A 24,211-nucleotide genomic window follows, 5' to 3' on the forward strand; every position below is an offset into this window, starting at 1 on the left:
CTACATATTTTCAGTTAAATGACAATATTTAGAAGCAGAAGAATATTTTCACATTAACAGGAAAATCAAAGATGCTTTTATGATTTTAAAACAAATAGATATCAAAGTGTTCCATACCATTGAACAATGATTTTATTAGTTCTTCACTGATGAAGACTCAGTTATTTGAATTAGGGAGACTGTATCCTAAATTGTCTGTCCCCTTGCAGTGTTTGCAATTTTATTCTGTGCATGGGGATCTTCAGTTGTGTGATAAGCTCACTTACAATTTCTTTGCCTTGGAATGTATTTGCCTTTGTGAACCTCGGGAAACTTTGAATCCTAGCCCCTGAGCTAATTTTATTTTGAAAATATTAGTTGTGTTGGTTTTTAAATGGTAAGTGTAATTAATACAAAATGTTGTATTGAAAGGATTATCATAAAATATAGCTGCCTGCTTGCTTGTGAAAATAATTCCAAAATTATAAAAGGAATACCCAGCATTTCATCTTTCCATTGTGGTTTCTCATTATCTCAGGGCAGAAACCAATTTCTTACTATATTCTCATGGCTTTGTGCTTAGAAATTCTTTTGAAGTATTGAAGAATGCAATGTTGGTGATGCTTTGTGATGATTCAAATATGAAAACTTTTATACATTTTTAAAATTTGTGAATATTCATGTTTTTTTCACTGTTGAAAGGAGGAATTTCTCTCTTAATTGAATACATACATTTTTAAATTATTTTCTCAAAGCAGCTATCATGGGATCTTGTGGTACAAAGTAGTTGATCTGTTTAGGCTAATGAGCACTCCTTTATCTTTTCTTGGGTTTCAGTGGCTGTGCGGTGGCCATTCTCCATCCATAGGACTGTCCCCCTCTTCCACTGTGGAGTTGGTGCCCATTTTCCCACACGTCTGTCCATCTGCTCTTCCACCTCCTGTTGGGAAAAGTTGGATAGACAAAAGGATACCTAATTGTAAGGTAAAATGCAAATAGTTTAATTAGATAAATGGACCTTTAATTATGAATTTGCTGGGTATTTCCATACCAGCAGAAAACATTGTGTGTGTTCTAACTGTAATATCTAGATCTAGAGATAAACCTTGTCAGAATAAGATCAATCTGTTCAAAAACACCAGCCGAGGTGGGGAGTCATTTTGTTTCAACTGGAAAATTTGGATTCCGTAGAATAATATAAAATTTCTACTTCTGAATCAGAATCCACTTTAAAATTTTTTTAGTTTTTAGATCTGTAAGCATTGATCAAACTCTAGTCTTTTTTTTTTTTAAGATTTTATTTATTTATTTGACAGAGATAGAGACAGCCAGCGAGAGAGGGAACACAAGCAGGGGGAGTGGGAGAGGAAGAAGCAGGCTCATAGCAGAGGAGCCTGATGTGGGGCTCGATCCCAGAACGCCGGGATCACGCCCTGAGCCGAAGGCAGACGCTTAACCGCTGTGCCACCCAGGCGCCCCTATCAAACTCTAGTCTTAAACATTACATGATTTAAGTATAAATTTTATGAGCAGGTTTTTCTTGCTGTTATTGCTTTCATCTTTCTGATGGTTTATCTTAGCTTTTGAATTCAAATTTAAAGGCCACACTGTGTTTGCTTGGAAACTAAAGGCGAGTGGTACGGTAACTTTTCTACAACACACTATTTACCTCACTGGGGTTATTCTTCAATCTGTGAAGTGGCTGCTAGGCTGAATTAACCAAGTTGATGGTGGAAGACCAGCCTTGGAGACTTTATCTCGAAGGGGATTGATGTCAGAGCACCGTGGATCTTTAGGTTTTAGAATGATGCTTCTACAGAGTCCTCACTTGTAGAATCCCCAATATTTGATCAATGTAAGAAAGAAAAATATGTTACAGCAGTGTTTAGCTTTTACCATGTGCCTTGTCTTAAATGTGATGCTTGCTTTATTTTTGGACAGATCTTTTTTAATAATTCCTTTTCTCTGGACTCAACGTGGATATATCCTGAAGAGTCAAGGTTGTTCCATGGCCATGAAAAGCCTCATTTGTTGGCAAATCAAGTCGCTCTGTCTCTGTCCAGACCAGCTCCTGCCTCCCGGCCTCTTCCCACTGTGCTGTTAGCACCTCAGCCAATACCAGGTTGGTGCCCCAAATATATATTATTTTTTGTTTCTGCTTTAGTTCATCGGTTAGTTTTAGGTATGGAAACTGTATTTGTCGTTTTAATGAAATGATTATTTCAAGTTCTAATTTTTTTCATGAGCGTGATTCCTTTTTATAAAGAAATTGGATGTTGAATAGCTCATTCATTGTGTTTTTAGACTGTGGGATCTGTTTTTCAGATGAAGGTATGGTTAGGGGATTTTGATAGAATCCTATTTTTCGGTGCTCCATTTTTAGAATTGGACTAAATCTTCTGCTGACAGCTCTTAACGGGAGCACTAACTGACGAGGCAAGTCACTGCCCACATTACTCGTGTGGGGCGAGGTGCCTGTAGCAGAGCTCCCTGGTCTGCAGGACAGGGGCACTTGTAAGATGTTTGTGAGTTTTGCCTGCATGCTGGGGGTGATATTGGGAAGGGCCTATAAAAATGTACTGTTTGGAAGATGGATTTTGTTCTATCTTTGGAGCCTAGTGGCCTGAAAGAACATTTGTCCTGGAACAGAGTCCCATGAAATTATCTCTGGATGAAAGATTGTATAATAACCTATATAGCAACAGAAGAATAAAATCATCTTATGAATTTTTAAATTGATTTTTAAAATCACCTTAACATAGATCATATTATAAAAGCAAGCATTGTCCATGCCAAGATTATCTTGCAACGCCTTCCATTATGGAATATTTTATGACTTCAGAATTACATTATCTTCCTGTAATTTCCTACCTATCAAGCTTTTCTCAATGTGTGTCTCTAAAATTTTGTAATAAGGACATGTTCCTGTGGATAGTGCAGTGCTGGTTTAGGAGATACATTTATTTTCTTCTCTCTTTGCCTACCTTACGCATTTTTAATCTGCTACAGATCTTGTTTAGTAATAAGTCAGGAAGAACAACTCAACTATTGTGTTTTTCACAGGCTTTCATGATTCTTGACTGAAACTTGCCTTCTGTCCCTGTAATTGTGCATTACTGAGTTATTAAAATCTGAATGCGTATCATACATACATTTATGAACTTTTTACACTAAGATGATCGTGTTGCCTATTTAATGACCATGAAAGATGACCAGATTGCATGTATTATGTAAGAATTCCATGGCTTTAGCTGGCTTGCGTACCACCCTTGAGTATCATAGAGACATTTCTCAGTATAGCTACTCCTCTTCTTAGAAAACCCGTACTATGAATGTGCTGAATACCTAGTTGAAGAAGCTTATGGCAACTTACAGCTTTTCTCTCAGATGGATATTGTTTTTTGTGTGGCAAACATCTCATACTTTATTCAAAGCATATTTATGTTTGTTGTACCTTTGACTTTTGACTACTCCATTTTAAAGGACAAAGTATTTCTTACTAACGTGGTTGATAATAGAATAACCATTCTGACCTGGTCTACCCTCTGTTAAATCTCTGCTTTTATTTTTCCCTGAGTTTTTTTTTTTTTTTTATAACCCATAAGAAAATAACACTTATAGTTTTACTTATCTTTTGGGGAGAAATGTGTCTGCCCCCAGAGGTAATTTAATAACAGTTAAATGCATGTGTTCAAGATGGGAGTTTCCAAACTCTTTGTGAAGATTTTGATTTTTTGATAAATTTCAGAAGTTTTAGGAATTCCTATTCTGGAAAGCATGTGTTAAATATCCTGTGTGCAAAGAACATATGCAGGGGGTTGTCTGTATGTTACTGACTGCTTAGCAGAGAAGCGGGGAGGGGAGCTGGCAACTGCAGGAGGTGAGGTCAGCTCCAGGTCAGCTAAAAAAGAAGATAACATCATTGCAGTTTCAGCATAGTTAACAAGAAAATGAAAATGCAATGAAACATTCTATATGTCAGTTTTCAGAGTATTGTTAAAAGTAATTATTAAGGGGTGCCTGGGCAGCCCACATGCTTGAGCACCCAACTCTTGATTTCAGCTCAGTTAATGATCTCAGGGTCATAAGGTCGAGCCCCATGTCAGCCTCCATGCTGGACATGGAAACTGTATAAGATTCTCCCTCTCTCTCTGCCCCTCTCCCACCCTCCCACCCTACTCACCCACACATGCTTTCTCTCTCTCTCTCTCTAAAATTGCTATTAAATTTTACATCCTATTATAAATCAATAAATTTAGATATTATATTTAATTTTCATTATATAGTTATACATTTTAAATGTAAAACATATTGCATATCTTCTATTAATATATCATGTATAAATATGTTATAGAGTTGTATTTTAAGTTGATCAAACTTGTTACAAATTGTTATATTCATAAGTAAATAGCCTCATATCATAGATATATTTTATTGATCTGTTTTCAATTCGTCAAAGACACACTATTAGAACTCCAAAAGAACCAGAAGAATGAGTCAAAGACCCTCATTTTAAATAGGTCTTAGTGAGCGAAGCTCATTTTCCTTTCCTGGATAGATAGTAGTTTAGTGTAATAATCATTTTTGAAGTAATGTTTTATACGCAGAGTTGTTTTGTCTGCAGTGCAATGTCAATATACACCATGAGCTCCACTGAAACGACACTAGATAGCAGCTTTGTTTGAATAAGCATGTTGTTTGTTGAACTGAATTAGAGGTTGTAACAGGTAGAGATGCCGGCCTTGGTGACCTCTGAGACTCATGTTAATATCGCACAACCCGATACATTGTTGGTTAACTGACTGCGCAGCAACAGGGTCTCCTGTAATATTAGCACAGCTGTGAATTTGGATAAGTCATCTAAAGTCTAGGAGGTATTATAAAGGACTTAACTTCATTTTGGTCTATACTAGACTCATGTTGACCGTAATAGTGATGATCTGCCATCATATGTGCATCTGAGAAAAGCTCATTGGCCACCTTTAATCGTGGAAGCAGATGGTTAATATCATATTCTTGCCTTCATTCACTGGACCCCTCCCCCCCGCCAGCCATGCAAGGAGGTCATGCTCCAGTGGGGAACAGGCAAGTCAGCAGATAAAATCACACAACATGGATCCTCCCCAGGGGAGGGGGGGTGATACCACCTGAAACACATCTCCAAGATTTAGCAGAACTTTAACAGGGCAGGAAGAGGGGAATGGAATTCCAAATGAAGGGAGTGGAATGGCCCAAGACACAAACACATGAGAAATGTGGTGTCGGGTCATAACACATGGTTGAGTGTGGCCGCACCGCAGAAGTAGACGGGGAGGGGCAGGGATGGGGCAGCAAGTGGACCAGGCTCTGCAAGATGAGCCCCATTACCCCACTGGAACTGTGTGGTGGGTACGCCCCAAGCTCTTTAAAGAGTGTTGCGGAATTTTCCATCCTTCCTTGGCTCAGGATCCATGGTTCCTTCAGTGAAGAGAAGCAGAGCAGACACAGAGAATACAGAGCCTTTTCTCATTGAGAAGTAAATCCAAGCATTTAAAAATATGCAAAGTTACAGCTGTACTAGAAACTTAAGTCTCTAATGAATAATTTAGCGGCTTTTTAAGGAATTATCCCTAATTACAGTATGAATGGGTTGAATTGAGAAATAAGCCAGGACTCACTCATTTCCAGACCTCGGAAACTGATTCAAGGCAAGACTGCTGGGGAGGAGAGGCAGCGTGCCACCAGCACGGAAGCTGTCCTCCTGAGGAGCTCCTCCACACTTAGGGCAGCCTCTTTGCTTGATCTCCTCCACTGACATCCCCTTTCTCCCATGCAGCACTGGGAGCCCGTCTTCCCAGGGAGGAGAGGCGTGGCACCACATCTTAGGACATGGGGATAATAGCAAGTGGAAGAGGAGACAGGGCTGCATGGAAATCATGCTTCCTAAGGAGGCTCTGTACTGTACTTGTAAAAATGAGAACTCAGAGCCCCTGCAGCTGCTCAGAAATAAAATGACTTAGATTCAGAGTATCACGCAGTGGGAAGGGGAAGATAATTAATTCAGCCTCTGTCCAGTAAAGATGCATGAAATAAGAGTTTAGTGGAACATGGAGATTGGCCTAAAAGTTGTCTGTATAACATTGCCCTTCAGCTTAAGATCAAAGAACCTGATTCTACCAACATCTTTTTGGGAGAAAAAACAAACCCACCTCATTCAAAGATGACCAGTGAGAGAGAGAGAGAGAGAGAGAGAGAGAGCGAGAGAGCAAGCATGCCAGTGGAAGATGAGGTGGGGAGACCGAACATACTCTGCTTCATGAAAGATTCATTTCCTCACAAGGCATGCAAGAAAAACAAACTTAGAAACAGGTTCTTGCACAGGAACTTGTCAATATGTTGGATAAATCAACTTCTGGTCTTAGTAGGAAAAAAAAAAGTATGTTATAGAAAAGCAGCAAAAGATAAGATCAAAAGTGCCAAGTTGCAAAGTCGTGCAGAAAGATAGTCGGACATGAGAAAAGAATGCAAGGGAACTTTTGAACACTGGCAATTAAAGTCATTAAAGACGAGAGCTGATTCTGGAGGTAATGACGGAAGACAGCATAGGAAAAGTCTCAAGCACGCGTGTCTGGGACAACGAGGGACGAGAATAATGAGAGGAGGTAATATGCGAAGTAGAAAGCAAACAAGGCATCTATTTGTATCGGACCTCCGTGGAAGACTTAGTGAGGCAGGAGCGTGACATGTGGCCACACCGTGTATCTTGCTCACTATGTCCTGATAAATTGCAGGAGAGGGAGAGGCACGGCTTGAACAGAATGGGTGTCGTTTCACATCATTCCTCAGCACCAGATGTCATTAGTTGGTGGGGAAGCTTTAGAGAATTATGAGGACAAAAGTCTGTGATCGAAGAAACGTATGCCAACAGGGAAGTCATACACATGCATAAGCAAGGAAAAGATGTTCTCAGATCAGCAACGGATCGGCTTTGTCACACCCAAGTTTTCACCTCAAATTCCACTTTGTCTACAGTGAACGTTGCTTCTCTTCTGCCTCTGCACCCATGCCCCAGCCCCCTGTTATCTTGCCTGTCAGTTTTGCCTTGTCTTTTGTTTAAAGCTCAGGTTAACTATTGAAAGGCATGGAAAAACATTTGTCTGTGTTCATGGATCAGAAGAATTAATACTGTTAAAATATCCATACTACCCAAAGCCATATATAGACTGAATGCCATCCCTATCAAAATTACAATGGCATTTTCCACAGAAATAGAAAAAATCCTAAAATATTTATGGAACCACAGAAGACCCTGAATAGCCAACGCAATCCTGAGAAAGAAAAGATCAAAGCCAGAGGCATCACATGTCCTGACTTCAAACTATAATACAAAACTACAGTAATCAAAACAGCATGGTACTGGCATAAAAACAGACACATAGACCAATGAAACAGACTAGAGAGCCCAAAAATGAACTCCTGCATATATGGTAAGCCAATATTTGAAAAGGGAGCCAAGAATATTCAGTGAGGAAAGGATAGTCTCTTCAATAAATAGTGCTGGGAAAATTGGATAACCACATGCAGAAAAATGAAATTTCCTAATATATAAATGTTGAATTACTATGTCATACATCTGAAACTATTCTAATGTGTGTCAACAATACTTCAATAAAAAAGGTAAAATTAGATCCCTATCTCACAATACTTACCAAAATTAGGAAGACTTAAGCATGAGACCTGACACTGTAAGACCCCTTAAAGAAAACAAAGAAAAAACTCCTTGATATTGGTCTTGACAACAAGGTTGGATATGACACCAAAAGCACAAGCAACAAAATCAAAAATTAAAAAGTGAGACTACATCAAACTTAAAAGATTCTGCACAGCAAAAGAAACAATGAAGAAAATGAAAAAGCAACCTATGGAATGGGAGCAAATATTTGAAAATCATACCTCTGTTAAGGGGTTAAGGTCCAAAATATACAAAGAACGCCTACAACTCAGTGACAACAAGCAATCCATTTAAAAAATGTGCAGAGGGGGCACCTCGGTGGCTCAGTCGTTAAGCGTCTGCCTTCAGGTCAGGTCATGATCCCAGGGTCCTGGGATCGAGCCCCGCGTTGGGCTCCCTGCTTGGCGGGAAGCCTGCTTCTCCCTCTCCCACTCCCCCTGCTTGTGTTCCCTCTCTTGCTGTGCCTCTCTCTGTCCAATAAATAAAATCTTTAAAAAAGTGTGCAGAAGAACTAAATAGACATTTTTTTCCAAAGAAGACATCCAGATGGCCAACAGACACATGAAAAGATGCTCAGTGTCACTGGTCATCAGGGACATGCAAACCAAAACCACAATGAGACGTCACCTCACACCTGCCAGAATGACTATTATCGGAAAGACAAGATCTACGTATTGGTGAGGGTGTGGAGGAAAGGAAACACTTTCGCACTCTTGGTGGGCATGTCAATTGGTGCAGCCACGGAGGAAAACAGTACAGAGGTTAACCCTAAAATTAAAGGTAGCACGGCCCTACGATCTGGCCATCCCACTTCTGGGTATGTATTCAAATGAATTGAAATCAGGATCGTGAGGGGATACCTGCGCTCCCGTGTTTACTGCAGTATTATTCACAGTAGCCAAGATGTGGAAGCAACCTACGTGTCTGTCTTTTAATCCCAGGGACTAATGGATAAGCCTGTGGGACATATGGTCAGCCATGAGAAAGAAAGAGATTCTGTCATTTCTGACCACACGGTGGACCTTGAGGGCATTATGTTGAGAGGAGTCAGATGGAGAAAGACAAATACTGTATGATCTCACTTCCATGTGGAATCTAAACAAGCTGGACTCAGAGAAGCAGAGTAAACTGGGGGTCACCAGAGTTAGGCGTGGGGGCTTGGGCAGATGTTGGTCAAAGTGTACAAGCTTGCAGTGAGAAGACAAATACCTTCTGGGGATCTGATGTACCGCCTGGTGACTATAGTCAAGAACACTGCATTAAATGCTTTAAAGTTGCTAAGAGACCAGATCTTAAATATTCTCATCAAAAAAAAAAAAAAAAAAAAAAAAGAAAAATCAAGAAAATAAGAAGAAAGGTCTGAAATCAATGATCTAAGCTTCCACCTTAAAAATCTAGAAAAGAGTGAAAGTTAATTAACCTGAAACTAGCAGAGGAAGGAAATAGTATTGACAAGAGCAGAAATAAAAAACAGAAAAATATAAAGAAAATCAGTGAAACCAATTGCTTGCTTGCTTGCTTGCTTGATTTGATTGAATGGTTAGGACGACTGACAAACCCCTGGTTATAGAGAATAAGAGAAAAAGAGAGGGGCACCTGGGTGGCTCAGTCGGTTCAGCGTGACTCTTGATCTCTGTTCAGGTCTTGATCTCAGGGTTGTGAGTTCAAACCCTGCATTGGGCTCCACGCAGGGCGTAGAGCTTACCTAGAAAAAAAGAAGAATAAAAAAGAAAAAAAGAGGGACAACACCAATTATTAACATCAGGAATCAGAAGAGGAATGTCACTATGGATCTTACCGTAAAAATCAAACAGGAAAATATTATAAGCTACTTCATGACAATAAACTCAATGGCTTCGATGAAAGAGACAAATTCTTCCTGAGTTGCAGCTACCTGTGCTCACTCGAGAAGTAGAAAACACGAGAGCACTCTACGTATTAAAAACATTAAATTCATAATTTCAGTCCTTCCCAGAGAGAACATGCCAGACCCAGACAGCTTCCGTGGAGTTCTACCACATGTTTAAGGAAGAAATGATACCAAATTTAAGCAAACTTGTTTGAAAATAAAAGCAGGAATAACACTGGCCCATGTTTGTTTGTTTATTCAGCACTCCCCTGATTCGGACACCAAATAGTGCGAAGAGAGACAACTACAGACCAACATACTTCATAAGCAGAGATGCAGATGTCCTCAACGTGGTATTAGCAATACATGAAACTGATAATACATCATGACCAAGCAAGGCTTTTTCTAGGAAATCAGTGCTGGTTCCACGTTAGCAAATCAATGTTATTTACTTTATCAAAAGGATAAAGAAGAAAAGCAACATGATCATTTCAATAGATGCAGAAAAGGCATTTGTCGAACTCACCATCTATTCAGATTTAAAAAAATAACAACAAATGAAGCTCTAAGTCAACTAGGAATTATTTTTTAAAGATTTATTTACTTGAGAGAGAGAAAGAGAGCACGAGCAGGGGGAGCGGCAGAGGCAGAGGGAGAAGCAGGCTCCCCGCTGAGCAGGGAGCAGGACACAGGACTCCCTCCCAGGACCCTGGGATCATGACCTGAGCTGAAGGCAGACACTTCACCGACTGAGCCCCCCAGGAGCCCAAAGACAACTAGGAATTAAAGGGCATGTCCTCAACTAAGAAAGGACGTCTTTTAAAGAGGCCCAACTAATGTTGTATTTAGCAGTGAATGCCTGATGTTTTTTCTCTGGGATGGAGAACAGGCAAGAGTCTGTGCTCTCCCCATTCCTACGTGAAATTTTACCAGAAGTCCTAACCAACTCAATAAGGCAAAAAGAAAACTTTGGAAAGCATACAAAGTGCAGACAATATACAGACAAAAAGATTACCATAGGGACTATCTCAAAGAGTCTACTACAAGCCACTAGTTCTCGTAGGTGAGGTTAGCAAGTTGCAGGACACAAGCTCAGTGTGAAAATTCCATTGTATTCCTATATTACTGGTGATGAACAACTGGAAATTAAAATAAAATAGCAGTATCATTAAAGCACTCAAACCATGAAACATTTACAGGTTAACCTAACAAAGCATATGTCCTGAAAACTACAAAACATTGATTGGAGAAATCAAGGACATTAATAAATGGAGCAATATTTTGTATTAATGGGTGGGAAGACTCCATAATGTTAAGATATTGGTTCTCTCCAAATTGATCTTATAATCTATGTAATTCTAAACAAAATGCCAGTTTATTGAAATTGACAAGCTGAATCTATCTGGAAAGCTGAAGAAAAGAGAATAGCCATAGTAGTTCTGAAAAAAGATGCGGAGGAATCATACATAACTGATTTGAATGCCTATGATAAATCTCCAGGAATGGAGGAGATATATAATTGGCAAACCCATAGGAACAAAGATCAATAGAACATAGTAATAGACCTTCCAGAAAGAGACACGCACATATATGGTTAATTTGTTTTTGACAAAGCTGCAAAGGCATTTAATAGAGAAAACTTGCCTTTCCAATAAATGGTTTAGGAACAATTCATCTTTAAAATAAACAAGTAGACCCTAACCAATACCTTGCATCATATAGAAAAATTAACTGAAAATAGATTATAGGCCTTATTATAAAACAAAAAACCCTAGAACTTCTGAAAGAATACATAAAAGAAAAAATTTTAACCTTAAATTAGGGAAAGATTTCTTAGATATGACACCAAAAGCCTGAACCATAAAAGAAAATGTATTTGATACATTGTACTTCATCAAAATTAAATGTTGTTTTTCGAAAGGACTTTTAATAAAATGAAAAGAAAAGTCACAAGGTGGGGCAGTCCGGTCACAGCCCACAATATGTTCGCAAAACATATATCTGATAAAGAATTGATATCTAGAATATACAAACATCTCTTAACAGTCAAGAATGAGAAAATGGGCGAAATATGTGACCAGACCCATCACCAGCAAAGATACATGGATGGCAGTTGAGCACGTGACAATACGCTCAGTGTTCTCTACCATTAGATGCAGGGGAAATCCATAATGAGACTCCCCCCTTCATATTAGAACAGCTGTGGATTAAACCCTACACCGGCAGGGCCACGTACCCGTGAAGATGTGGGGCAGCTGAAACGTTCATAACTTGCTGGTGGGAATGCAACATGATAGGATCTCTTTGGAAATCAGTTTGGCAGATTCTTGTAAACACACCCACGTCATATTATCGAGATCTCATTGCTGGGTATTTATCCAAGAAAAACAGAGGCACGTCCACACAAAAACCTATACACAAGTGCTTATACTGGCTTTCTTGATGAGCAGCAAACTTGGGGACAGGCCAGATACCCATTACCTGTTGAATGGATCAACAAACTTGGGCACGTCCCAACAATGGACTGTGACAGGAACGGACCTCTGGTGCATGGCAGCAACGTGACCTAATCCCAAAAACATTATGCTAAGGGAGAGTGCGGAATCAAACATTTGTGTTGGATATGACTCCCTTTTCAGGACATTCTAGGGAAAGTGGAACTGTGAGACCCAAACCACATCAGCCATTTCCAGGGATTGGGGGTGGGAGAGGGGTACTGACTACAGAGGGACAGACGGCACCTTGTGGGGTTGTGGTCAGTTGTCTGACTATGGGCGTGGTTACACGGCGGCAGTTGTGGAGAAGAGTGAATTCCACTGTATGTGAATTGTATCTGAATGCACCCAACCTTATTTTTTTTTTTTAAAGAAGAGTCATAAGAGACATTCCCAGTAACACATGCAAACTTCACGTGATCCTGGTTTGAACAAACCAAACCAAACAATTGTGAGACAACTGGAGAATCTGAGCACTGACCAGGTATTCAACAGTTCTAAGGAGTTATCGTTAATTTGGTTCATTGGTAGGTGTAACAAGAGTTCCATGCTTATGCTTTGGAAAGAACCCTCCTAGGGGAGAAAGAACCTACTGCAGCTCGTGAGCGGAGCTGGAGTGGGGAACTGGGGGTGGGAGTGTGAGCCCGAGCACGCCCGGCCGGCAGCCACTGCTTGTGGAAGGGGTGCTGGCGATGTGGGGGTCATCACACTGTTCTCTATGATATTACTGTTGGAAGTTTTCATAATGAAAATTGAAGGAAACAGGGTAAGCAATAGGACCAGGAGCACATTCAAGAAACCGCAGAGTGATGGAGCACAGTCCACCTGCAGGCCCCAGTGCAGCGAACTCGGCGATTCAAGGTCAACTGTAAAGAGGCACCCAGCCCCCATGAAATTGAAAGACCACTGAAAAATAAATGAATGAGACAGAAATCAGCACGACAAAAATAAACCTTTTATGAAATAACCGAACACGATGTGCGCATATTAGAAGGGAAAGGTTGCGGCCCGTGGTACCGCTTGGCAAACCTAAGCCCCAAAATGACGATGATGTCTCTACGGGCACAGCGTAAACCGCTTTCAAATCAAGGCATTAGGGAGTTAGACAAAACTAAGGAAATTGATAAAAAATAAAGACAGACATTCATAGTTTTAGAAACAAATAAATTGATTTAAAAGAAAAAACACCCCACCCATAGTCAGAAAAAAATAAACATATCAGGTGGAAACACTCCTGGTCAATATCAGTAATTTTTTTTTTTTTTTTATGATTAGTTGAACTGTTTTGGGGACATAATGAGCTATTCAACTTGGATCAAGGTGGGGCAGCCTGGTCACAGCCCACAGTCTCCTGCCTCCTGTGACGGCCGCGAGCTCATGGACCTCACTGCCACGGCCCCTCCACCTGCGTCCCTTGCGGGGGGCTCTGCGGGTGACACCTGTCAGGTCTCCAGACTCCAAGGAGAATCTTCTCCTGACACGGAGCTTGTTTCGGAACATAGAAAATGGTAATATGCTGGTGTAGATTATAAAGTCGGCTACCCATTTTACCAATGTTTCTCAAAAACAGGAAAAAAAGAGAAGCAAATAAATTACTTGGACAAGCAAATAAATTACTACAAGATCTCAGTTGTAAAAGTGGCTGCAAAAATCCTGAAAGTATTAATGAAAATGTGACAGTATGGTAGCGATAACATCTGCCAGGATCCAGTGGGGTACATTTCATGGCAGCAGAAATTGTATAATAATAAGAAAGGGATTGGCAACAACATCACGTCAGTAGGTTTAATAAGAAAAAAATACTCTTTAATTGGATTTTAGGAAGATGTATTGTTTGATAAAATTCAACCGCCATTTAAAAAATGAGGAAACTAAAAACTGAAGTGTAATCCCTCAACAGGATACATATTTATCTAAACTTGCCACATCACACAGCAGACGTCACTGTCATTCCCATGAAAACCAATCACTATGTATCTTTTACTTGGCTGTTTCCTGGAAGTTCCAGCCATTGCAATAAGAAATGAAACACAAATATGAAATTCTGCTTGAAGTTTGCCGTACCTTTGTATTTTGAAAACTCATGACATTCAGCTTAAAAATTCTCAGAATTAGAAAGGCAGTCCAGCAAAATGGGTTGATAAAATATAAGCATACAAAAGACAGTATGTTTCCTATGTGTTAATAGTTAGAGATTGTAGTGGGGGAGATACTTTCTTCCACATGGAAAATGCATAAAGTACATGCACACAGCCATCGACACAGGCAGGTGCGTCAGACCTTCACCTGTGTTTGAATCCAAACAAAGGAAACTAAGAATTTGCTGAAAATGGTACTTTTCAACTGAAGAGACTCACTATACGTTTGGATAGGACAATGGGGCATCGTGAGGGTATCAATTCTTCTCACATTAGTTTATGGATATAATATAATGCTAGTTATGTTACTTTTTTGAAATGTGAGCAAATCATTTTAAAGTGTTGATCAGGGAACACACACATGAGATCGGCAAATATATACTTTTATGGATTTAGTTTCTTACTCTGAAGTTGCATCAGTTTTTAAAGATGTGCTGATATACTAATCTACATATAGATTAATGCAATGAGTGTTAAAAGAACTGTTATATAGGATGATATTCTAATACCATCATAAAAAATAGACATAAACAGATGACTCACAGAATAATTATCAGTGATCATTATGCAGTTTGTGGTTTACTCATAAGCAATTCAAGGAATGCAAATTTAAACCACCAAATATAATATTCCCATTAAATTAGCACAGACTTTCCAAAACCTTGGCGCTGCTCGTGTTTGCAAGAGTGCAGTAGGGTGTGCACTCATTCTTAACGCTATTAAATGTAGTGTGTAATGGGTCATGCATCTGACTTTCTGATCTTTTAAAAAAGTTAATATAATTTCACTCAGTGATTCTACTTCTTGGAGAAAGAACAAATGTGTATGTACAGTGATTCAGCACATCATTAGTTAGAATGCCAAAAAGAAAAAATAAAATCTCAAATATCCATGATTAGATAGTTGGTTAAGCGAGTTAGGCTATGTCAGTATTAAAATAGTCTTCAACCATTAATAAAATAACACTTGGAAGGTTATTTAGACAAAAGGAAGTGCTCTTGTTTTGTTTTGGTGAGTTTGAAAAGCAGCTTGCACAGTGTACGGACGGGGTGATCCCAGTCTCGAGAGCACCGTCCACACGCACGCTGCTGAAGACAAGGACGCGCACCGGAATGATGGTCCCTGTTTCTGGAGCCTGGAATGGGGAGGCACCATACGTCCCACTATAGAGTATCTTTTATTTTCCGTTTTTAATGAACACGTATTACTTCTATAATCAGAAAAAAGGCCATGAAAGACATGAAAATGCTTCTTTCGCCTTCATGCCATTGAAGAGAATGTTTCCTGCTGCTGGAGCCTCTCCTCAGCCGCGTACCCCTGGCAGAGCGACCCTGGAGCTGTGTCCGCCTGCGCCACAGAGAGACGGCCGTGGGTGCCACTCCGCTTCCTCTAGCCCTCATCCTGTCTGGGGAAGGAGCGGCGTCCCATTTTGGGGCCCCAGCCTGAGACAGGTGTCTCTCTTATTTCCTCCTTGGAAACATAACCTTGTGGATCCTTGGGGGCCCACACAGGTGGCGGCACCACCTTCCCATCAGTGGTGTCCCCATGGACACCCCCCCGAGCGGTCTGATGGGCCCCCCCAGGACTGGACGTCCAGGTCCTGGGGATGGGCCAGGGCGGGAGAGCAGAATATGTGCAGAGCTCATCACTGCTCGCCAGGACTCGGCCCAGCTTCCTAGGAAACAAAACCATGACCTCCCAGCCGGCTGTCCCTTGGCCTCAGCTCTTCAACTGGCCACCCAGGGCCCAGTGATTTCTGCAGAGAGAGCATAAGCAGATAGATTTCGAGGACCCCACACTTCATTGAGAGGGTTGGGGGAAACATGCTGCTTTTATATGATAGGAATCCAGGTATTTTTTTAGTAGAAGATGCTAATGTGTTTGACTCAGAACACGGAAAGCCCTCAGGGGACTACAGACTTGCAGCGACCAGTGTAGGGTCTGCCTGCACCCAGCGAGTACGTTCACACTTCCCTCCAGCCCCAGAGACTGTGTGTGTGTGTGGCGGGGGGCGGGGGGAGGGGGTCCAAGAAGCACTCTGAATTGTGCCCTCTGCAGGAAGTCAGAAAAACGCTGGCATGGGAAAGACATGCATCCAACATCATCTTTTAATAAGTGGCTTAAAAGTTTGTTTTGGAGAAATGGATCACAGATGGCAGGCGGTCTGGGTTCAAAATGACCTTGCCACTGGCTAGCGGTGTGACCTTGGGGGCAGTATCTCTCATCTGTAAAGTGGGGCTATTTCCAGAGTTCAATACATTATTATGACTACATCAGTAATCAATACACATGCTAACATCCCCATCGCACCTTGGATGCTGGCATATCCCAGCTGCTTTGCAGAGATGTTCCCACCTGATGTTTCTCCAGACACAGTGGATGCAGTGCCTTCTTGGAGATCATTGAGTGAACCCACTATCCCTTTTGATGACTTTGTATTTTCTCTGTGTCTAGACTGTACTTCAAGGCTCCACTTCTAGGAAAATTAGTTGTGCCCCCAGAACCACTGGTATATTATTCAGACGTCAACAACAATCGAGAGGTTGCCTAGATAATGAACAAATATCCAACATAACTCATACCTTTTTACAGAACTGGGGGTTTGCATCCCGTGATCTTTTTGTCCTTGAGTGTTTGGGGACATTCCACAAAACAGTGAAACACTCTGTTGAAAGATGAGAGTCGTAGGTTACAGATTGGATCCTGAGTCATTGTATTCGTGCTGGGCCTATCCAGAAAATAACGAGGGAAATGTCAGAATTTCCTAAGTGTGCACTTAAAATCTACATTAGACATGATTATTCCCTACTTTCTTCTCAAGGGAACTTTCCAGATGCTCGTACCTATTCTAAAGCACTCTTCTCTTTTGGAAATGTACTGTGAATCACTTACAGAATTTTAAATGTTCTGGTACTCATATTTAAAAAAGTATAATGAAACAGGTGAAATTAATTTTAATAATTAATTTTATTTAGCTTAACCTATGCAGAACATTGTCTTTTCAACATGTAATTGGTATAAAATATTAATGGGATCTTTTTCTTCTTCTTTTTTTTTTGTATCATCTTGGTATTTTTTGTTTTGCACAGCACAGCACGCCTCAGTGCAGACCAGCCAGTGCTTGATGGCCTTGTGTGGCTAACATCCCCCGTGTGGGACAGGGCAGCAAAGGAAGATAAGAACCAAGTGTGTGGGTGGAGACCGTAGAGATCTTTTTGTCAGGATATTTTATAGAATAGCTAGTCAATAAGGTGTGAAGACAGCATTGCAAAGAAATTGACCCAATGCCCGTTCTGCAAACAACTTGAATTCAAACGTGACCTTTCTATGTCCATGATCTTATAAAAATAGTTAAAGCACCAATTTTATCCAACATCTAGAATACTTACAAGGTAATACGCGTGTGTGATTTATACGCACAAATGGTTTGCCTTGCATTTTAAGACATTTCACTTTTCCCAATTGAAGAATTACCCGTATCTGTTAGGTATGCAGAATTTGGAAACTATCAAAATGTAGAAGTTAGGGAAAAAAGTCACCCAAGGCTCCAGGATGGATGGGTTTCCACGCAGTGCTGTTATGTTGCTGCAATGCCATAGCTACCGTGTGGCATTCTGCTCTGACTTGGTATTTTAATATGTATTTTGCCATGATCGAATACATTAGTAAATGTCACCTCTAATAATTTTTTCAAAATCTAGCGGACAAATCAGAGCTTACTTAACATCAATGCACCAGAGGACACTATTTCCACATTTTCACTGCGCCTACGTATTTTCTAGGCATTTAGCATCCCTTCTTCCTAAGTCCCCAGACGCCTTAAAGACCTCTCAAGCCAAGTTGCCACAGTCTTTCCCCTGCTTTAGAGGACACGAGACTGCTTTGCAAGAACCACGCCAGTGTTGATGATCAGGAAAAGGGTTTGTTTCTTCCTTTCCATTCTCATGTTTTTCAATTCTACTTAAAAGATTTTTATTTTCGCCTTTGCTGTCTAGGCCTTTAGTGCAGTAAGTAACGTACGGATGACGGTGGGCACTCTGGGCTGGCCCCACTTTGAAAGGAGGCTTTTAATCCTTTCCGTCAAACCCGGATGTGTGTTGCAGGTTTTATTAATTCCCTGTCAGGGAGCTTTGGAAAGTTCCTGCTGTTCCTAGTCTGTTAGTTGTTATTCCTTGTTATCATAATTTAGAGGTAAAATTTTTTCCATATTTTTTCCTATTAAGATAACCACACGTTTCTCATTTTAATTTGTTTTTGTAGTATATGTTATTAAAAAGATTAATAACGTTCACTCACTTGCATGCCTTGGATAAACCCGAGTTCTTCGTTGCAAATTGCCTTTTCTATATGCAGTGCTGCGTTACTGTTATTCCCTCATTTGGGCCGGTGGGTCTGTGCTCCTGCTCTGTGGGGTCTTTCCTTCTGCTCTGCTCACCTGCTTTTAGTGTGGAAGTTATATTGGCTTCATAAATAAATTGAGAGGCGGACCCTCTTTTTTAATTCTTTGGAAGGGTTTTATATTAGAATGGGATACTCCTTTAGAAAACAATTTTGGGGACTTTCCTCTTAAAATAGAAGATCCTATTTTTTCATTTGTGGAATGATTTTAAACACCTGATTTAATGTATTTATTTGCCATATGACTATTCATGCTTTCTGTTTCTTATTCCTGCAAGGATCAACACGTTCTAGACGGTTTTCCTGGAATTCATACTTGCAGTAACATTTTCAACTTGGTGGTGGTACAATTGTTTGTGACATTTACTTATTGCTTGAAGATACCATACTAATAGTTTTGTCTTTTTTAAACACATAATATTGCTATTTATACCTCTTTATTAAAAAAAAACAATTTACTTGTTCAACTTCACCAGAAATTTGCCCGTTTTATTAGAGCTTCAAAGAAACAACTATTGCCCTTTAAAAATATTTTCTATAGATATTTTCATCCTTATTTATTTCTGATTTTGCCTCTAGTTTCTTCCATTTTCTTTGGATTCATTCAGATTTTTTCTTTTGTTACATCCTTAAGTTATGTATTTGTGCATTAATTTTTTTGTCTTTTTTTCTAGTAAAAGATTTAAAGCTACACATTTCTCTCTACATATCATTTTCACTGCTTCCCACAAATTTGTAAATGCATTTTCATCATTCAGTTCTATAGATTTTACATTTTTATTGTAATTTTATGTCTCATGGATTTTTAGGATATATCTGATTAATTATATCATTTATAAGTTTTGTAATTTCCTTTTCGTTATTCATTTATAATTTAAATAAGTTGTGGTTGGATACGTGGCCTATATAACAACAATTCTTTTGAAATTTGTTGAGATTTATTTTGTGGCTGATACATTTGTCATGTTGGTTAAGAATGTGCATTGGTTAATGGTGGATGCAAGGGTCCATACGTGGGCATTAGAATAGGCTTGATAATTACATCGTTTAATTACACTTTTTCCTTTTGAAAATATTTGAGAAACATATGGTTAAATCTTGTACTGTGGTGGTGGATTTCTCCAATTCTGCTGCTCTTATAAATTTTGACACGATTTCATTAGGTTCATTCATATTTTTTCTATTTTTATGGTGAGTTTTGTCTTTTTACCAATACGCGGTCACTTCCTCCACACTCAGTGCTTTGTTCTCACAGCACTTTTGCTCGTTACCTATTTCATAGTAGTGTAATACACGTGCACTCTTTTCTTCTGCTCGCCTGTCTTTTTCCATATCTTTGCTGTCCACTTTTCTGTGCGTCCTTTCAATTTAAGTGTACCTTTTTCAAACATTAAATAGGTGGATTCTTTTCCAATTAGCAATCTATTTTTAACTGGTCAGTGGGTCGGTTTACCTTTGTTGTAAGTATTTGTCTATCTGGACTTTGCTCTACCCTCGGGTGTGCATTCCTATTTTCCTAATTCTTCTGGCCTCATAGCTTATCTTTATTTGCTATTAACTAAATTTTTTGTTCATTTAAAAATTCTATTTTCTGCTATTGTTTAGAATTTGTACAGTGTATTTCTATTATTTAAAAGTACTCTTTAAAAAAAAGATTTTATTTATTTATTTAGGGAGAAAGAGAGAGCAGGGGGAGGGGCAAAGGGAGAGAGAATCTTAAGCAGACCCCCCACTGAGCACAGAGCCCAAGGTGGGGCTCAATCTCAGGACCCTGAGATCATGACCTGAGCTGAAATCAAGAGTTGGATGCTCAACTGAGCCACCCAGGTGCCCCTCTCTTATTTAAAAATACTCTTAAACTTATGCCATAAGTGGTTAACTTGAAAAGTCTAAAGTTGAATACTGTCTTGCCACTACTCTCTTAAATAGCACAAGGGCATTGTAAGTAATCTAATACTGACCATCTTTTCTACCTACTTTTTCTAAGTGAGGTGCTTATATTGTTCATTACTCAGTTTTTTAAAGGACATTTATCATTCTTATTGCTCTTGCTACTCATTAACTATTTGATTTTCCTAAGTCAGTCCTTCCAGGATCATTTTTTCTTTTTTGTTAAATCTTTCAGAATCTTTTTAAAGTGAAGGTCAGCAAGTAGTAAAATCTCTCCGTTTCTGCTCATCTGAAAAAATTACTAATTTCCCTTCGTTTTTGAAGGACGGGTTTTCTGGTTGATGGTAATTTTTTCTCAAATCTTTACTAATATTAATCGAGAGATTTATGGGATCTATTTATTTCTGCCAAGTTTTCCATTATTCTTGATGACGTTCCTGTGTAGGTCATCTGTCTTTTGTCTCTGGAGGTTTTTAAGATTTTTCTCTGACTTTAGGATTTATAATTTCATCACAACATGTCTAGTTGTGGTTCTTTTAAAAATTCATGACTTGTTGAATGGTATGCTTCCGAGGCTTTGTGTCTTTCCTCGTTTCTGGGACATCCTTCAAATGCTGCCCTTCCTCTGCTGCTGAGATGTCGATAAGAAATATTTTCAGTTTTATTTAAAATTTCCCACCTTTCCTTTCATGCTATTTATCTCTTTGTTCTCTATGCTGTGCTCTGGGCAATTTCTTCAGGTGTATTTTCCAGTTGCTAAGTCTCTCTTCATCGGTCTCTAATATTCTGTTTCAGCTTTCCAAGAAGTGTTTTATCTCCACAATTATAATTTTAATCTCTAGAAATCCCATTGGCTTCTTTTTTCAAATCTGTGTCTTCATGGCATACAGTGTCTGTACTCTTGCTTCTCTAGAGAACGTGGCGCACGCGATTACTTACATTCTGTGTATGAAATTCCAATACTGCTGGTCTTTGAGGACCCGGATTCCAACACTGCTGGTCTTTGAGGATCTGGATTCCAACGCTGCTGGTCTTTGAGGATCCGGATTTGTTTGTTATTTGGTTGAGCGTCACCCCAGTGGCTTGCTTCTGCTGTGATCTGGGGTACTTCAGTGATGAGGTTATCGCTTTATCGTAATATGTGGAACGTCAGTGGGCCTGAGTTGGTTGTGCTTTCCTCTGAAGAGGTTTTATACTTACTTCTGCAGAAATAAGGGGTACCACTTACCCAGGATGAGACAAGTCCCCCATGAATATACAACTCCTGCCCAATTCTAAAACCCTAGACTCAGCTCTCCCATCTCACTGCAGGCCAGCCCCCAAGAGTGCCTCTGCTGCATCCTGCCCTCCTGTCTGCTACCTGTAGACCTGAGACCAAATACTTGCTCGTACGTGAGAAGAGATGCAGTCTTCGGAGACCACTTCTACTATTGGCAAGCTTAGCAAAGCGTCCCAAAGTGGAGTCTACCTGGGGCTGTTCTTTTCAGTGACTGGAGAGTCCGTTAGTTAGAATACCTAACTCATCACACGGCTGGAAACGTAAGTCAGCTCAACTCTTTTGACTGAGAAGACCAGCCAACTCAGTGGCCCATATCCACTTACTCCAACAATTGTGTAATAAGTATTCCTCCAATAGAGTGTACGTTTTTTTCTCACATTATATACCCTTATGGTCAGACAGCCAAGCAGAGTATCCTAGATTTCTCTTGAAATAGGAATATCACCTGCACTGTATTTCAATCAAAAGTTAGTTTCAAGACTTATAAGGAATTAACTTATGAGAAACAAAGTTTTTGATAAAAGTTAAATATTCAGCTTGTCCAACCATAATTTTCTTCCTTTAAGTAGTCAGTATTAGCATCATGCAGGTGAGAAGTGAGTTCTTCAAGAGCAAAATCCCTGTGCTGTTTACTGCTGGATCTCTAGGGCCTGGCAACGTGTCCTGCCTCTAAAATGTGCTTGGAAATGTTAAACAATGATCAATACCACAAGTATGGATTGAGGACCTACCACATACCATGCTCTGGGGGATAGATGGTAAACCAAACAGATTAAAAAGTCGGCTTCCATAGGTCTCGTATCCTAGCTGATTTTGTTAACATTTTAGTGTCTCACTTGTTGTAGGAACAGATTAAAATACCTTTGGCAGAAAGTTTTCAGATAGGGAGACCCAGTCTTTCTGGTATGACTCCCCAGGCTACTTTCACTGGTTTCTATAAGGAAGAATTAGTTCCCTTCTGCTTACCATGTATTACCAACACTGCAAATTAAAACAACAGAAAAACTGCACCAGGAATCCTAAAAAAATGCTGCTTGTGTCTAAAATTTCCTGCAATCATTGTTAAATTTGTTGAATTCATGTGAATGTGATTTGTTAGAATTCTGAGAAATTTGCAAGCATTTAGACCTGAATATCCAGCTCTTATGTGTACTCTGGGACGTGGGAATTGGGTCAGTTCTTTCCAAATGGCTTTTCAGAAGCATGGGTTTTCATTTGTCTTGGACAATATTTACTTTTAGATACTGAAGGTGGTAAGAAGGGGCAGACCAGGTGTTTCAGAAAAGAAGACAAAGTCACTAATAGGAATTAAGGATGGAGGCTTGAGAGAGTTTGCGTGAATGAGCTCCCTGGAGGTTAAGCCTCAAGAGCTTCAAGTCAGATTTGCCTTTGGAAAGAATAAATATGTGAATATTTTCCCATGACCAGTCCTTGTATTTCTTCTCGCGATAATGACCTGCTGGTCCTGAGTTTTACTTGCAACTTCCTGGTTCCTCCTTACATCAGTGTAAATGCCTTTTACATAAGCAATACATAATTCACTCATTTAAGGAAAATAAGTATTCATTTCAGGTAACATTATCTTCAATATAGTGGATTTTTTTTAATTGGAAATGAACCTTGAATCTCTTCTGTTCTAATTAGCCTATTTACATTCATTCTTCATGCTAGAGAGACAAGCCTGCATAGCAGATTTACTTATGCAGTGTGGGGAATGCAGGGTATCCTTCAGATGCGTTTTTGCAAGACCTTGCACATAATGGACACCCAAAAAGATGTCTGCTGATTCAGTAAAAGGAAGATTGGACGCAATTTGGAATGCAGAGAACGGAGTTTTACGATTGCAAGAGAAGGAAGGAGGTTAGTGACTGTTGGCAGTAGATTTTTGCTTTTGAGACCATGAGGAAGAGCAGCAGGGACATTCATGCCTGCTTGGGTGACACTTAAGCAGCTCTCACCGACCACACGGCAAATTTTATAAATGAACTGTTGTGACTGACTCTAAAGGTCAAGAAAAGAGCATTGAGATGGAAGAGGAAGGACAGGACCCCAAGGTTTGTTTGGATTCGATGGATGGCAAAACTTCTTTCCTTTATACTGGGGAAAGGAAAAGATAAGGCCCAGGATAGCCCGCCTCAGGGGGCCTCTGCCTGCAGAGCCTCTGGTGACAAGGCTTGCCACTGCCTGCCCTCAGCCTGTCACAGGTGCCTCTCCAAGGACACCCGATTCCACAGGTTGCCACCGTAGACAGAACAGGTGTGTTCCTGTGCAGACACAGACGCCACGTGTGGCTCCACACTTAAGGATGCAGGCTAGCTCCTACACGGGAGAAACTCCCACCCAGTGAGTCCCAGTGGGAGGTCCCGTGGGGACAGGATGTACTGCTTGAGGGTGTGGCTTACCCAGTGCAGGGACAGGCAGACCCAGCTGCTGGAAGTGGGACATGAGTTTAGACAGGTTGCCTTGGGCTAG

General features: G+C 40.1%; 1 non-coding gene across 1 annotated transcript in view; it reads left to right on the forward strand.

Moving 5' to 3' along the window:
• Positions 1 to 825: 825 nt before the first annotated feature.
• Positions 826 to 24,211, forward strand: part of LOC123800064 (uncharacterized) — a 35,369-nt gene continuing 11,983 nt past the window's right edge. The window contains exons 1-2 of the transcript XR_015724659.1: positions 826 to 963; positions 1,921 to 2,101. This is a non-coding gene — a transcript (uncharacterized LOC123800064). The remainder of the gene's footprint in view (positions 964 to 1,920; positions 2,102 to 24,211) is intronic.

This window comes from Ursus americanus, chromosome 6 (assembly GCF_024610735.1).
Source record: "Ursus americanus isolate L20-20 chromosome 6, mUrsAme1.1.p, whole genome shotgun sequence".
NCBI lineage: Eukaryota > Metazoa > Chordata > Mammalia > Carnivora > Ursidae > Ursus > Ursus americanus.